Below are 14,261 nucleotides of genomic sequence, written 5' to 3'. Positions count from 1 at the left end.
AGAGGGAGTATTTCCAGGTGCCTTTATAAGCTTTGTAACACCTGAAATAAATGAGTCCCTGCTTGACTAGACTCCCCATTGTGATTGAGTGTCCCCGGGTAATGGGGGCGGTGTCGGCTGGTGAACAGCGTGCTCATTCATCCCCAATCATCACCTCCCCGGGGGTCGCTGGTTCGAACCTCTGGCAAATGGTGCCCAGTGTGGTGCTTGAAGGAAGGTGAAAAGAAGAAAAGAAATATGAAAGGAAGAAGGGAAATGGATTGGGACCAATTGGAGGAAGTTTGGGGTAATCAAGACCCTAAAAATGGGTAACGCAACTTTTAAGTTTCAAGACCCGGCACTTAAAGTGCTGAGAGATATGCTTAAAAGCAGGGTATTGGATGCTCAAAAGGTCTGGGCAGAGCCTGTTCATTTGGCTCCCTGGCTACTTGGCGCTAATGATTTTATTGGGGATACATGGGAATCATGGGAAGAGTTTGAGGAAGAATGCAGAAATGCAACAGAAGTGAAACCAAAAGCAGCCAAAGTAATAAGTGGCACCTCAGGTGTGCCCTGGCCAGCTTCAGAGCCTCCCGGGCAGAAGGGCGGGGTGGAGCAGAGCACACTGGGTCAGCAGCGAAAGCTGCCTTGAACTAATGCATGTGTGAGTCAGGGGCTCCCGTGAAAGCCAGGCGGGACCACCCCCTGGCTGGTGACCGATGGCAGTGGCCTCTGGGCACATTTAAAAACAAACAAACAAAATCACCTTTGGCAGTGTGCTGCAATGGGCTGAAAAGGCCCGGGGGAAGGTGGCTCTGGGAGGGGCCCCACCCCTTCATTTAGGTGGGTGGGCAGGGAACCACCCTGCCCCTGAGTGCTACAGCCCTGCTAGCAGCAGCACTTGCCAAATCCCGGGCCAAGGGAGCCCTTAGTAAAGCCTACAATGTTTTCACTGACTGGGGAAGATGTGGAAAAACCCAAAAGCAGCTCAATTCAAGGAACTCATGGCCATTGTTTTCTGACAGTATTCAGACTCATACATTCCTTAAAGAGAGAAAAGCCCCTATCTTCTTACAGCATCTTGGGGGGCACCAAAGATTGCCTGGGCTTTTATCCCAAGGCAATGCAGAGGCAGACAAGATGGCTTACAGGTACCGCCTCTGCAACAGCCAGGGGTAAACCCCAGGGGACTCAAGTCCAATTCCTTGTGCCAAATGGATATCACACACTATTCTTGTTTTGGAAAGCTTAAGTATATTTTTGTGTCCATTGACACATTCTCACATGCCTGTTGGGCTACCACTCATACAGGAGAGAAGTCTAAACATGCTCAGTCTCATTTTCTCCAGTGCTTTGCTATGTTGGGATTGCCCCAAAGAATTAAAACTGATAATGGACCATGTTTTGTGAGTAAAAATTTACAAGATTTCTTCTCACTTTGGGGAATTCAACACAATACAGGAATTCCCTACAATCCCCAAGGTCAAGCCATTATAGAACGTAACCATCAAAACCTAAAAATTCAATTACGAAAACAAAAAGGGGGAATGAGCCCCCACCAACAGCTGGGTATGGCCTTATTCACCATTAATGTTCTTAATTTTCAAAAAAATCAGTTGGAATCCTGGTTTCAGAAGTATTGGGGATGACAGGAGCAGATACCTGAGGTACGGGTAAGATGGAAGGATCCCATTACTGGGCAATGGAAAGGACCAGATCCATTGCTAACCATGGGTTGAGGCTTTGGGTGTGTCTACCCTACAGGAGATTCAAACCCCATATGGGTGCCTGTGAAAAACCTTAAGTGGGTAGGCTGATCCGACTGACTAGCATGACAGTCCATGGACAATAGGTCATGAGACAAAATTCCATCTTAGGTGAAAGACCCAGTTCCTTGGCTTCATTGCCAGTCAGCCTCTACAACTGGGTGATTGGCTAAAAGGTACACGGTCTCAGAAGTATTTCAACTTGTCCTACCCCATAATTTGCTTTGTTTCTCTTGGTAATGCTTATCTTTAAGTGTCTTTACCAGATAATTCAGCCACAGAGGACCCTTGGAAATGCCACAGCCCACCTCCTCATGATTACGGACTCCCCCAGGACCCCCTCCAGTTGCCCATGCTTGGCTAACTGAGTTAGGCAGAGACTAAGACTGCCATGGACTGGCATTACCCACGTGGCTGCCTTTAATCATGATGAATTTTTATCCAAAGACGGGTAAGATGTCCCATGACAAGTACTCCTAAGACAGGACACACACATGGCCAGGTGCATGATCCAATGATGGGCAAGGCTTGATCAGAGGTGACACAACCTAAGACAGGCAAAAATGCATAAGATTAGAGGAAGGAGATAGCCATCTCTCCTCAGGGAGCCACCTATGAGGTGGGTAACCTGTGAAATAAAGTTAGTCTGGCCTTAAAATAAAAATAAAAAGGGGGATATGTGGGGACCTAAAGGCCCCACCTTGCATAGGTCAGAAAGGAAGTTATTGGGGGGCACGGCCTGGCTTGCTTTGAAAGTCTGAAGAATACTTCCGCAGTGCTGAGGTGTGCATGATCAGCATGTGACCATCCTTAAGATACACCCTCGGAGGGAGGGCGGTTTCCAGGTACCTTTATAAGCTTTGTAACACCCGCAACAAATGGGTCCCTGCTTGACGAGACTCCCTGTTGCATCTGAGTGTCCCCGGGTAATTGGGGCGGCGTGGGCTGGTGAACAGCTTGCTTACTCATCCCCAATCATCACATCCCCAGGGGTTGCTGGTTCGAACCCCCGGCAGCTCCCTCTACCCAGATGTGTCAAGTTGATAACTGAAGCTATCCAGCACACTGATAAAACTAAAAGCCAAGAGATGAGCCAGTGAGCAGCCAAACTGCACTTACTTCTGGAGCTTGTTAAAATTTCAATGGGAAGACATGTGGCCAATGAGTGTAAGAGATTCTCAGATTGATGCATCACCCCTAAGAAATGCCCAGAAGTTGAAATAATCTCAGTAGACAAAAACTAAATGCATCACTTGGGGCTGTGGATAATGACAAAATGAGACACTGCAAGCCAGGTTTACAATAGTTCATGGGTATACAGATGGCAGAGGGGGGGTGTCATTGAGTGACCTGGAAAAGCACCTGTGGGTGACAGTCATCTTTAAACACATGCCAGCCTCAGATCCTGAGTCTCTTGTTGTGGCGGCCAGAATGTAACATCTTTCTCCACTTCTCTCCACTTTCCCCTTTTATTCTAATTTCATGTTCCAGGGGCACCAGGATATGGGGATAACCAGTTGCTAAGGAAAAACATGGGAAAAAATTCCTCTTCATTGATTATTATCTTCTGCTTAACTTCAAATTCTAGCTCTGAATGGGAGACTAAACTTTAAAGTTTTCATATGCAACTGAATGTTTTGCTTTTTAAATTATAAATGTGTTCTGTGAATTAAAGTAACTTCATTTTTAAGTCTTCGAGTAGTCAGAGTCTAGGTAGAGGCTTGATTCCAGCCACTGAAATGATGTTTTGTTTGCTTCCTACAGTTATTCTTACCAGTTCTCAAAAACTGAGCATTTTAGAACAAGAGATTTATTTTCTGACACTTAGAGGGTAGATGTCCAAGGCCAAGGAATTAAAAGCATCAAACTCTCTGAAGTCTCCAGGACAATCTATGCCATACCCTTTTCTAAGCAACGACACACAGAGTGAGCACCATATGCTCAGGGAGGACAGACAGGCGTGAAGCATGTATGAATTGAGTCATGCCAAGCTTAGAGAACGGTATGGAGTAGAATGTCCTGGAGTGAGAATAATGGGGGCATTGTGTCCAGGAAGGGAGGGAGGCCAGGTGGGAGAAAAAAGAGTAGAGATGAATGAATCTCAGGAGGCTAGGAAACCTAGAGGGAAAAGTGATGCCCTAGAAACCCAATGAGAAATGCACGTAGAGAGTCTGAACATTAATGTGTATGTATACCTAAGAGCTGCTTGGAAGGGAATGCAGTGTGAGATAGAAGAGACACCCCTTAGAGCGAATAACATGCTGTACAGCACTCATCAAAGAAACTTCTTTTTTGCAACAGATAGAGGCTACCACAGAGTTGCATAATCTGGTCAGGCATAGAGAACACATACCTGGCAGATGCCCGATGCTAGGTGACACATCTAAAGTCAAATTCCTGCAATGAAGGCTCAAGGAACAGAGTGGAATAAGGGATAGAGAGGGGGCTAATGCACCCATCAACTCACCAGTGAGGCTTTCATGTACATCAGAGTGTGATACACACAGAAGGCCTCAACTGGCCACGTTTTGGAGAATAAGAGACTGTAGGGTATAGGATGAGACTCCTATATGGAACCACAGCCACCCACAGCTCAGGGACCATTGCAGATGAGGAGGTGGAAAGATTACAAGAGCCAGGATCGTTCATGAATGGATGAGGTGGAGGCTTCCAGGCCAATGGAGGCTTGCTCATGTGTGCCTGCAGCAGAGGTGGCATCCAATGTAGGACAATTAAACAAGGGCCCAAAGGGGAGGTGAGAAATAGGTGGTGGGTCAGTGCTAAATGGAAACCTCTTTGAGACTGGTTGCTGATGGGTGAGGGAGATTATGACTTGTATATGACCACTGGATGAGCTGACTAGACTCCAGTGGATGCATTTACACTGAAGGACATTTGGGTACAAACACCTGAATGAATAGGACTTAGCATGTATGGCAGAGTGCAAAGGGTTCAGTGCATAGGGGGATGTGTGTCGGGGGAGGGGGTCTGGATGTGAGTAAATATTGTATGAAATTTTAAAAGCTCAATAAAAAAGTAAAAAATAAAAAATAAAACAAACAGATTTCATTTCCAAACCAGATCACATTCAGAAGTATCAAGGTAGATGGTTAACATATCTTTTGGGCCAGGTGTGATGGCTCGAGACTTTAATCCCAGTATTCAGGAGACAGAGGCAGGAAGATCTCTGTGAGTTCAAGGCCAGCTGGTGCTACAGGGAGACCCTGCCTAAAAAAGACTAAAATACAAACAAACAAACAAACAAATCTTTTTGGAATAAGGTATATTTTAAAACTACAACAGATATACAGTTTTTGATCTATCTGGTGCTTACACCTGGAGTTACGGATTTCTGATTGAAACAAAGTCCTTTTCTAGTTTTATTTCTAATATACACTGTATGTATTCAAAAAAGACAGAATGAGCTTCCAAGTCTAAAATATTTTTGTGTGATGTGATGTGTTTATGATTTTTGACAGTATGTGTGTGGTATGGTATGTGAGTGTATGTTTGTGTGTGTAGGGTGTGTATACATATATGTGATGTGATATGTGTGTTTATGTGATGTGATATGTGAGTGAATGTAATGTAATGTGTGTGATGTGATGAGTGTGTGTGTGCACAAGTGTGCATGCATGGGAGAAGATGAAGGCATGTGTATGCCATGGCATGCTTGTAGAGGTCAGAGGACAACATTCGCATGTCTGACCCCTCCCCACCTGAGACGGTTCCTTTCTCTGCCGAAGCCAAAGACAAAATGGCATTATGAATGCTTGCACTGGTGCATCTTGCTTCCTGTATGGGTTCTGGGCATCCAAACTCAGGTCTTTCCAGTTCATGTCAAGTGCCTTTTTGATCCACTAACCTGTCCCCTCAGTGCTAAAATAATATTTCTTGATCTGTCGTTAGGAGCGTTTCTGTTACTGGAAATGGTTGTATTTTGCTGGTTTTCATTCCAACGTTGCCTTCTGTTTTTCTTTAGACACGCTATGAGCATACTAAAAGAAATTGAGACCATGTACTTTGTGTACCACGGTGGGGGATGTTTATGGTATTCTAGCCCTTTGTAATTTTTATACTTGTAGTTACTTAAATGCATTTTTTCTTTCTTTCCTGAAATTTTGAACCTGCCTGTGTTAGTTTCTTACCACTGTAAGATAATACATTAGACAGTTAACTTATAAGAAAGAAAAGGTTTATCTTGCTTCACAGTTCTGGAAGTAGCAGTCCCAGCTAATGTGGCTCATAGCCTTTTGCCTCTCACAAGTGCAACACACCATGGCTGGAACGTGACTGTCACAAACACCTCATGAACCAGGAGACAAAGAGAAAGTGGAAGAGCAAAAAGGAAGACCAAGAGTTCCTTGGTCTTTTGGGGGGTACACCCCAATGTTCTAAGAACTGTCTACTAGACCCCACTTTCTAAAAAGCTTCATCACCTCCCCATGGCACCAGCCTGGTAACAAAGACTTCCACACATGGACTTTCAGAGATGGACATACAGCACCCAAACTATGATTGTGGTTGTAGGTTTAGTTTTTCAAAGACTTTCGTTTTGTGAAATGTTGATAGAAGAAACTGATTTGCCATCTCCGTGTACTGATTTTTTTGGGTTATTTTTAAAATACTCTTTCTCATGGCCCCATATTTAATTTCCTCAGATTATTCTTTCAACATATTCTGTAAATTCAATACATTGTGTATTATTTAATGATAACGTGTTTACCAATTTCTTGACATAACTGTCCATAGATTTGTTTCTGTAATTAAATTGCACTTGTATTTAGTTTCTTTTTGTTCATTACAGTTTTTCTTAAGTATGTCAGGTCCTGGCTTGCAATAGATGTTTTGGGGGTAGAATTGGCTGTCCACAAGAGCAGACAAGGTCCAAATTCTTTAAGTGAATCTTGAAGCATAGCACAGTGTTGGGGGCTTCTTCAGTGGAAAATCTTAATTAAAATCAAGAGGAGCATCTGCAATGGCACAGTTGATAGCTTACAAATCGCCCTCCAAAAAGACTTTTCAATCATTTTTACCTATTTGCCAAAGTCTTAAATTGACTATTTCCTTAGCTATCACTGAGGGATTTTGAAATTTATTTATTTTTATTTTATGTGTATAAGTGTTTTGCTTGCATGTGCACCCATGTCATGAAATGCCCATAAAGGCCAGAAGAGGGCATTGGAACCCCTGGAACTAGAATTTGCATTGTTGTTATCTGCCATGTGGGTGTGGGGAACCAAATTTTGGTCCTCTCCAAGAGTAGCCAGTTCTCTTAACAACTGAGCCAGCTCTACAGCCCCATATCACAAAGTTTGGTTAATTAATAATGAAATTAAGTTATATCCAGCATGTGAGAATTTAATCATTCTACCATGCTTCTCACTAGGATGTTCTCAATGAGGCAGTAAGACTCCTAATCAAAAACTTGCTAATAATCCTAATAACTATGTTGATAATTATACTAGCTAGCACTTATTAGTGCTTATTTTATTCTGTCCTTTGCCCTTTATATGTATTTATCTCACTTCATCATTATACTAACTCTATGAAATGGGACAAATGCTCAGTCCTATATTACAAATGGAAAACAAAGTCACACAGAGCATAATTCACGTACCCAAGTCCTTACAGCTGGTATGATGCTGTAGTGATTGCCGTTACACGATTATTCTTGTAATGGGTGATATTGCTGATTATTCAACTTTACTTTTAACTGTTAACATTCCTTCAGTCAAATAGCTTCTTAAGGAGTAAATTTAAAATTCTTACCTGCCTATGTGACAGCTCTTTCTGGAAAGCTATTGCTCAGACTTGAATTTCTTATCCTCCAATCTGAACATTCAGATAATGATCCAGTAAAATCTTTTATGGGATACTCCTCAGGATTGTTATATGCTCAGGGAGGGAATAAGATATATTTTCACAACTTCTGACTTCTATAAAGTACTTTTCTCCTCGTCTGCAGCACAGAAAAGCTTTAAAATTGCATCTCATAAGAAGAGCAATCTGCAATTATTTACAGAGTCATCTCACAATATCTCATCTTATGATTTCTGTGGAAAGACCCAGAATTTCATGAATATTTTAAAGCCCATACTCACTAGGAGAGGGAGGAAAGTGAGTTTAGATAATTGCAAATTCCATTTCAGTCTGTTGTATTCCAAGAAAATGTTTGGTCCCAACATGGTTTACATCTTGTCTTTTGAAATGGTGGAAGCTAATGCTTTTCCTTGCCAAGTGCAAATCTTGTTCCCATGTGAGGAAAGAACCAAAACAAACAGGGCTGAGGATCTGCCACAGCCACCCATGTTCTCAGCTGCAGGGGAGAGAGGACCTTTTGGGAAATTATTTGGCATTTAAAGCGAGTGGCTCCTGAGGCAGCTGGTGAATGGAGCTGAATATTGTGTTAAATGATTTCCTTCTCTGACCTTTATTACTAATGAATCTTCTTTAAGGAGCATTTAAAGAGTAAAAAGAAAGGTTGTTTTTATTAATCTTCTCTTTCTTTGCCCACAGAACGCAAAGAAATGGTGTCACCTGGCAGGAGCTCTGTGCTGTTTTATGAAAAGTCAGACCAAGGTAGCATTACTTATTTTGAATTGATATTTTCACAGTCTTTTAAATACATGAAACTATTGACTTTCTTTGATGACTTTTTTTTACTCACATGTTTAAGATCCCTGTTTTATGTTTCTTGAATAATGTACAAATAAAAACTCAAGGGAGTAGCAGTGTAACTAAAAATTCCAATAAGCCAACAGGAGGCAAATTTCATTCTATACTGACCATTAAGAGGCACAAAACATTCCTGTTGGCCTTTCTTTTCAAATTTTGCCATGGTTCTCTGGCAAGAAGCAGTACTCAGACCCTGGTTCTCAAACATTTGAGTTCATAAACACCACTCAGGTGTGGAGCGTGGCCCCCTCAGTGTCTGATCTCTCACCAACGAAGCTGAGGAACCTGACTATCTAACAAGAACCCCAGTGGTTTCGAATTCTATTGTCCCATGCAAGCTTATTACTACTGTTTGGAAATCCAGTCAGGAACATTGTTTCCTCATCTTTCATATCTGTAAAAGTCAGTCAACCAGACCAATGCTCTCTTGAGGACTGAGAGCCTTAAGTCCTAGCAATCTATGATGGACCCGGATGTAGAAGTCATTTCAGCTAGGAAATTAGTCTTCTTGCCAGGTGTAGTTTCTTCAGGTCTCTGGGTCTCTGTCTTCTCATCCCCTTTGACAACATGTGTTGCTCCCAGTTCAACATGCTTTGCTGTCAGTTCAGTTCCTGGGACATCTGAATAGCATTCTGATACTGACATCCAGAGTAACTAAAGTGGGAGTTTTTCTCATGCAAGGAAGCTTGTAAAACTCTTGGGAGGAGATGCATGTTTGTGATCTGTGCTGAGAACAGCTTGGTTAGGAAATGGCAGCCCCATTTCTACCTACCCACACATTAGCAGACTCCATATCCTAGGGTATAGCTCAATAGGAGGTTTTAACATGGGTTGAACTTAAAGAATAAGAGCTTGATTTTCTGGAGAACTTCTTGGAGGTGATGGATATTTGCATGCAATTCACAGTGTAGACACTTAACAAAAGAGGGCGTTCTTCCAGTGATCCCTGAAATCTTGGGAAAGAAAGTAACAGACAAAGGGGTCAATGCAGCTGTTGAGGGTGGACTGGCTCCGGTTTCTGCTTTTAATCAGGAAATAATGTACCACAAGCAGGTTACTAGGAGTGACTGGTTTTAAACATTGAATGAGTCATCAAAAAAGTAAATTAGTATTTGAAAAGTAGAAGGAAATTATTTGTGATGATCACCATATTTATAAATGAATGGCAAAATTTTAAATATAGAACAGGTTATGAAAAAATTGTAGATGATCATTAACTTTTGATATGGCTTTTTCATTTATGTTAACATGTGAACAGGATTTTGAGAAGTTGGTAGTTTTTAAAATAACAACTCCACTCTTTATAAGTGACAGGCACTAAAAGAATGAGGTTTTTGTCAGAATATAGTGACGAGAGTTTTCCTTTTATTTAAGCATTAGTCAGAAGGTTTTACATACTGTTTTTTGAATATGAGAAAACATTTCAATAGAAATTTCTAGAAAACTTCATCAAGTTTTATGAAGACACTATCATATCAAATTCATATTTTCTCTGGAAAGACTGAATTATATCATACAGTTGTTGAATAGCATGTCTGATTATGCTTAACAGATTGCATATTTAGTTGCTAAATTTCCAAATTACTGTGTGATTTATTTACATATGTTGTCCTAAAAATATGAAAACTCATGCAAATATTCTAATGGTATATTCATGAAAACAAACAGTATAGATGAAGATATATAAAATGTATGTGTTTTACGAATAAAGCTTTTTATAGTAAAACACTTTACAGAAAAATTTCAGACAAGTTAGAATTGTGAAAGGATCTAGACACATCTGTTGTCTGTTGTGTGCAATATCCTTATAGAGCTATTTCCTCACTCTGTGTGTGAATATGTAATATGTTAGATATATGTACATATTAGTTGAAATATATAGCTGCATATTAATTTAGAATGACTTTTATTTTTAAAATATTTTATTTTAGGTGTATAAGTGTATTGCCTACATGTATATATGTACACCCATGTTGTGCAATACCCGAAGTCAGAAGAGGGTGTCAGATCCTCTGGAACTGGAATTATGAATGGTTGTAGGCTGCCATGAGGATGCAGGGAACCAAACTCAGGTCCTCTACAAGAGCAGTCGATGCTTTCAACCACTGAAACTTCTTTCCAGTTCCTGGTTTTTATTTTTGATTAATTATTGAATCCCCCAAACACAAATGAAGATTGAAATATAGGATTTTAAATTTAATGGACAACAGTATAAATTTTGTTTCTGAGCTTTGGTTTTGAGTTGATCCAAAATAAATTGTTAAACTGCATTGTGGATGGATGTGTTTCTACTTATTTTGGGGTTTTATTAATTCTTCAAAGGAGATGTAAACTCCTTAAGAAAACTGTTTTCCAAGGGGATATTTAAATTGTAGATCTTTTATCCAAGGGTCATCAGCACTAAAGTGTTAATTCGAAACTTAAAAATTGGGCTGGAGAGAGACAGCTTAGCAGTAAAGAACCTGCACTACTCTTGCAGAAAAATTGAATTCAGTTCCCACCACTCTCAGGTGGCTCAACTGCCTATAAATCCAGCTCCAGTAGATCCAACTCTCTCACGTGGTGTTGTGGTGTTGAGGGGCATTGCACTCACATACTGGAAAACATGTAGTTAAAAATAAAAATAAAATCTTTTATATTTTTTGAGGCAGGGCTTCCATGTAGTCCCAGCTGGCCTGGAACTCACTATGTAGACCAGTCTGTCCTTGATCTCACAGAGATCTGCTGCCTTGTGTCCCGAATGCTGGGATTAAAGGCATGCTCCATCATGTCTGGCTAAAATATTTTTTAAAAAATTAAAAAATTTAGCCTTGGAATGATCCCTAAGGCTCAGGGATCATTGGGTAAGAGGGATGAAAGAATGTAACAGCTGGAGAATGGGGTTAAGTCTTATGAAATGCGGACCTCTGGACATGACATGAGCTAATAGAAGCTATAGTTACCCCACAAAATCAAGATAAATAAAATTTCAAATGTGGAGAAGGAATGGGGCTCCTGGGACAATACCCCCAACTGAGGCACTATTAGCATTTGATGAGTGTTGGGAGAGCATGAGTCAGCTTTCTTAAGGAATGTTCCTACTGATAGGCTGACCATGCTACAGTAGATGGTCCTACAGCTATGCATACACTGGTGGCACTAAGTAGACTAGTGTGTTTAAAAAAGTGCATGATTGGGAGGGAAAAGTGATGGGGGAGATAGGAGAAGCTGGAGTGAAGGAGTGGAGTGTGGAAATAACCTCAAAAGCTTTAAAAATTAGTGAAATCACTTGATGGTTGCTTTTTGCAGAGTGTGAGTAACTATGAGTCCCTGAAGAGGGGATACCCAGAGAATATTGGGGAGAAGCTGAAGTTAAACTGAGTGATTCTGAGCTGAGTGAGAGGTTGTAGGGAGATGAGCAGTAGACAAATGCTTGTGGAAGGGGAGTCAGTGGATGATGGAGCAGTCGGGAAAGAGAAACACAGGGACTGGGTGGGGAAGCAGCAAGGAGGGTGTGGATCCATACGAGTCAGGATGAAAATACAGGAGGAGGGAAGAACACACTTTCCAGGACACAGTCATTTGATTGCCTTTTGGTCATTGTTTCTCAGAGGTCCTTACATACTAATATATTCGATTTATTAACTGTACTTGATTATTCAAGATGTGTAAGCTTATTAGAGTGAATGCAGTTGAGGAAGAGCTAGGATTAGGGAGGAAAATCCTCTTATTATGGCAATTTTTTTAACTTTTGAAAAAACACTTTATTGAGAATTTCCTACATGCATATAAGGTGTGGTTATCATGTCCATGCCCACTCCCTCCCCTCCAACACCTCCCATATTTCCCCACCACTTTTTCTGACAACTTCATGTTTTCTTTTTCTTTCTTTCTGTTGGGGACTCCTGCTGTGTAAAGTAGCAGTTTCTCCATGTCCGGAAAGCCCACGGGCTCGGATTCAAATGCAGAGACTCCTTTTTCAGCAGGATGCTTCCCTGGCATCTTCCTGACTCGTCTTTTGAAGTAGCCGCCACAGAAACAGGGCCTCCAGCTCTGGAAACTGCCAGCCTTTCCTGTGTGATTTTTCAGGCAGTCTGGCAGCCTGGCAGGAGCTTACAGCCACATGTAAATGGGGCATCCTAAAAGCACCTATCAGCTAAGGTTTTTACTACCACCCCCATGGTATAAATATCCTGGTTTCCCCCCAATTAATTGGAGCTGGATCACCGGGACTTGGAGCCGAGCAGAGTCACTGAATAAAGAGCTGTAACACGGACTAAGCTGAGTTCTGTGTCTTACTGCCTACGATCCAGCCTCCCCAGGGGGTGCTATCCTTCCGTCATCGACTCACGGAACCCTAGCTTTCGCCGCCCTGTACCTCTCCTCGTGACCCAGCAGCTGACGGGCCCCGAACTTAGAGAGAGAGTGCATGGGTGAAATTGGGGCGGAACTCGACCGGGCCAGCCTCGGTAACAGAGACCCACAGCAATGCGGTGTGGGACCCGCGTGCACCCCAGCGGCATGTGGGAGACCGGCACCACGCCCAGCAGCTGGCGCCCCGAGATCCCAGTGCACCCCTTTCTTTCTTTCTTTCTTTCTTTCTTTCTTTCTTTCTTTCTTCTTCCTAAATGGGGCTTTTTGCTACTTTAATATTACCTCTCTAAAGAGGTAACCCTAAACTCTTTTAGGGATTAGATAAGAGCTTCCAAATACTTTTCTCATTTTTGGCCTTTGGGACAGAGTATGTTGCTAAGAGGCCCAAGGACATTTTGATTTTTAGCCATGAAACTGGCTACTTTTCTTTGGGGTCTTTTTTACCCTGACTGACTAGCCAATTCCTACTTCTTATTCTTATCACACCATCCTCTGAAGAGGTTACCCAGATTGCTGATAGGGAATAGGGACACAGACCTCTCTGGCTTCTTCCATGCTGAACAGGTACACAGGGTGAGGCAATTGGGGTACCTCTTCTGTGGGTCTATCTAAAAGACTCCCAAATTGCATAACACTTATATAGGGAGGAACAAAAAAGCCCTTGACTGGTGAATATGAGATGTGAAGGAGAAGTAAAGAGTAGTTAGCATTACAAGTTCTAGGCGGAGAACCAGAAAAAAGTCAGAACAGGACAAATTTCAAATGTTCATATGAGAGTCCATTGGAATTTCCTGATGAGAGCTTCCAAAAGCATCCCTCTATTGGGTTCCTCCTCATTTTTGTTTTGTCTGCCAAGGCTGGACCTGAGAGTGATGTTCACCTATTTTGATAGCTGTTGGAGTGGTTAGAACATTTTTAATAGCTGTGTACCTAAAGTAACAAAATTCCATTCTTTCTATAGTTAGAATGAAATGTTTTGTATAACATCAAAGTTTAAGTGCTTTGGTAGGATTAAACCACCAAAGATATCAGGATTTAGGACACATGTGCATTTGTGTCAGAGTGAAATCAGGGTGCAGAGTGGCTTGGGGTAGGGAGCTGATATGAATAAATGGCTTCATGTCATGAGTTCTCTTGGTTAATTCTTAGCTGCTGTGGCACCTTATAGAATTCCTATTGATAAGACAAAGGCAATAATGTATTGATGCTCTTCCTCTACTTGCTTAGAGAACTGCATGAGATGCTCAGTGGTTACGTAATGCAGTTAGTCCCCATGGTAACACACTCATTTGTGTGGGAATAACTGGCAGTGCAGCTCACAGTGTAATCTGCTGGATTAATGAGCAAATTCTATACCTGAGTCTTATAAAAGGGGTTTTAAGTAATTTTCCATGTAATATCTAATTATTAAGTTATTGGTCCCTGTTATTTACTGGATTTTTAATTTTATAATCCAAAGGTAAAAGAGTTCCAATTATTTAACTC

At 41.6% G+C, this 14,261-nt stretch overlaps 1 protein-coding gene across 1 annotated transcript in view; it reads left to right on the top strand.

Annotated features, from left to right (window-relative positions):
- The window catches only part of Inpp4b (inositol polyphosphate-4-phosphatase type II B), a 939,536-nt gene that overhangs the window by 155,646 nt on the left and 769,629 nt on the right, over positions 1–14,261 (top strand). The window contains exon 2 of the mRNA XM_008843442.3: positions 8,265–8,327. The gene's annotated coding sequence lies outside the window, so the exon portion shown is untranslated. The remainder of the gene's footprint in view (positions 1–8,264; positions 8,328–14,261) is intronic.

The sequence above is a fragment of the Nannospalax galili genome, unplaced genomic scaffold, assembly GCF_000622305.1.
Source record: "Nannospalax galili isolate Female #2095 unplaced genomic scaffold, S.galili_v1.0 scaffold359, whole genome shotgun sequence".
Lineage (NCBI taxonomy): Eukaryota > Metazoa > Chordata > Mammalia > Rodentia > Spalacidae > Nannospalax > Nannospalax galili.
Note: the sequence above shows the minus strand (reverse complement) of the source record. Positions and strands in the feature narration are given on the sequence as shown.